This window comes from Empidonax traillii, unplaced genomic scaffold, assembly GCF_003031625.1.
Source record: "Empidonax traillii isolate 1590-97213 ecotype Southwest subspecies unplaced genomic scaffold, ASM303162v1 scaffold411:size1093445, whole genome shotgun sequence".
Taxonomy (NCBI): Eukaryota; Metazoa; Chordata; class Aves; order Passeriformes; family Tyrannidae; genus Empidonax; species Empidonax traillii.
The window spans coordinates 194,733-198,200 of record NW_020955604.1 but is presented as its reverse complement, the minus strand read 5'-3'; positions in this window follow the sequence as shown (position 1 = coordinate 198,200).

The window sequence follows — 3,468 nt, the reverse complement described above, 5'->3', positions numbered from 1 at the left end:
ATTCTTTTGAAAGACTTTGACTACACTTTTTTTTTTTTTTTTTTTTTTTAACTTCCCTTGAGTTTTGAAGGCATCAGAACATTTATCCCAGTTCTGCCTTCTGGAGCTTTGCAATAATCTAGCTGGCCAAGATGAAACTAGTATAATATGATTAGTCAAAGGACACAGAGCAGCTGAGGTGATTAAGAGAGAGAGTTTGGTGATTACAGGTCTCACCCCCATCCCTGGAAGGTTACAGACATGATAGCCAATTGCTCTGAACATGCTTGCAGTGGTTATTTGTTTATTAAAACAAGTTACATATAATAGAGCTGTTCCCTCTTTTCCTGGAAAAAAGTTAGTGTTTCTTTACATTGTTTATCCCTCCAAGGCTGAACTCAGGGACAGACTTTTAGCAGTAATGAAGCATTACAGATTGTGCTGGATTTGGAACAATACACAGAAGTGACCATTTCATACACCATCTATCTTCTAAAGAGTTTAGTACACATTATTACAGAAAATGACATCATTTATCTGAGTACTAGTAGCCTTTCCGGTAATAATACTGCATGGAAAATCAGGTATTAATTCAAGCACATTTGTCTGACACAACCATTCTAAGATTTCTTTTAATTTACCTAATCCTTTTAAGAGGTTAGAGAGAACAGGCAGGTGACTTCACTAATTTAAGCTCATTTAGATAAAAGAGACATTAATATTTTTAGTATTTATTCTGGAATTCAATTGGTCAAATGAATGAAAAACATCATCTTTGCTAATCCTTAATAGTGGGTGATCAATGTGACATTTGAATTTACTGTATATTTAGTATTTAAACTTGGTCTTATTAGGTTCCCAACTGACTGCAACACTCAATGCACCTTGTTGCCTCTAAATTGTTCTTACAATTCATCTCTCACTTACATTTTTCTCCAATACATTAAAAAATAAAATAGATTTTTTTTTTCAACAGGCTTGCATTATTGCTGATTGGACTGGCAGCAACTGTACTTTTTACATTTCGGTGAAGATTATTATTCTTTGATATCTTTTCCCTTTCAGTTGCACATTTCAATAACAACCAGATTCTGGTGTACTATTATAGCTAAGTCAAACAAGGCAATTTGTGAAAACATATTTAACACAGTTCATTAAAATGATGAACTCATCACCATTTATAATTTCTGTATATCTGTACTGTATTCATGGATTCAATAATTTCTTCTAACTATACCCATTCTCTGGAAACAGATCTGCGAAACTATTTATTTGATAAATGCAATCTTTTTGTTTCTTCTAATTTTCTACAAATGGTACACAGCTTTTATGAATTAGTTCACAATTCCAAGTATTCAACTATTGTGAATAGAGACATTTCATCCTATCAATTTCTCCACATCTTTTCAGTTATTTGTCTACAATCCTAATTCATTTGATCACTAAAGCAGCAGTGCATTTTGCTCCTGATAAGCTAAAATTTATAGCTTTTAGTATAGATGCATATTCTAATGTGAACTGTGTTGGTTTGTGTTAGTTTCAGTGCAGAAGTTCTTTCCAGCACTCCAGGGATCAGAACGGTACCTTTTTAAAAGACAAAAATACAGCCCTAATCAGCTCCAACCTTACCGATCAGGTTTGCCCTCAAATATTAAAATCAATAAGCAATACGGGAAGGGCTGAGGCCAAATTGAAACTCAAAATAATTTTTATGATATCTCTTCAACAGATTGAAGATCTGCTAAAACTCCTAAAAGATCTGCTAACATCTTCCTGGGAAGCTCAATCAAATTTCACGTAGTTTCTGATTTTAATTTATATTCTTGCACCTACTACATTGTGATATATACAGAAAATTACAAGCTTGTAAATAACTTGTCATGTATAAATAGAACAATTTAAAATTCTAATGAAGTCACTGTATTTTCTCTAAGTTGTCCTCAGCTAACATCTATTAGAATCATCATAGAAGTGGAATAGGTGAAAAAAGGACTCACTTTCCCAACATGTGAAATGGGAACATGCTTTGATATTAAACAGATTTTCAAAGGTTTTTTTATACCAGAAATAGAAAAAACCATTTACAGTCAAATCAAAATAAGACAGTTCTTAAAATCTACTACCAAAGAGTATCTCAGCTGCATACAAGCAGATGAAAAACAAAGATCTAGTGATATCACTCACATTTTAAAATTCCTTCTTTCTCAGCACTAAGTAAAGAAGAATATAAGTTAGAATTAGTTTAACAAATGTGTACTTAGACATGACCCATCATTTACAGGTTTAAAAACATTTCTGTCTTATTGTTTAGCTTTCGACTTAGGATTAATTTAAAAAAAAACTCTTTTAAAAGCAGAATGAAGAAGGTGTCAACTACAGATATCAGTTATACCTGTTTGGAGGGATTTATGGAAGCAAACTTATTCTGGACCTTTCTGGAAGCAACTGTGGTGGAAGGTATCTAAATCTTCATTTTAAGTAGACACTTAGATTTGAGAATTATCATTAGTCAATTAGCCATTTGCATCCTTTTAATAATCAGTCTTAATAAGGATAAAAGCTTATCTCCTATCCTCAGATGTAATTACAACATACCCCTGATCTCTACTAAGTCTATAAACAGAATACTTGGTTTAATTCTTGACCCTTGGGATCGTAACCAAAATCAGAGATTAAATGAAGTCAAAAACTTTTCAGTAGCCCACTATAATACAAAATAAAATACAGAGAACATCTGCAATGATTTTGTATTCAGACTTTTTATTGTGTTCAAACACTAATCCTTTCATTTACTGTTAAAGATTAATGCAACAAAAGGGTAACTTATTGTAAAAGGGTGCAATAAGGTTTAGGTTAGTGCTCTTTTGTATTAGAGAAAAATAATATGTTTGAGATGGAGAAATTAAATTTTCTGAAAGAGGTCAGCACATGAATCAAATGAATCCTTCTGATTCATGCAGAGTCATGCATTAACCACTTGAGATTTGGAAGGAAAAGACTTAGAGCTTTTTTCTCCCTGTACAGATAATTTCCTTTAATAACTAAGACACTATTTTGTCTTCAGAATATCAACTTTCCAAATTAGTTGAGTTCTGAAGGTCCTCCAGAGCACAGCATCTATGATTAAACACTTTCTAAAGTTCATTGTATTAGCAAAAGTGGAAATTCCATTATTTTAGCAAGAGCAGGCATGTCAAATTTATCAAGGCGTGATAGGACTGAGGACGGAACAGAGGTAAGGAATCTATGTTTATAAGTTATATTCATAGGGCACAGAAGTTATTATAAACCTCATTATTATGTGGTACAATAATCAAAGGAAAAATGTAGCTATGGTGACCCTTGTTAAGCCTAAATTGTGAACAATTACTTTCAAAACTTTTAAAATATAGCAATCTGGAGGCAGCAGAATCATGCAAGCGTGATTCCTCTGGCTTGATTTACTCATGAGAAAAGCCCCTGTTTATGACTTACCTTCCTCAGGAGCTT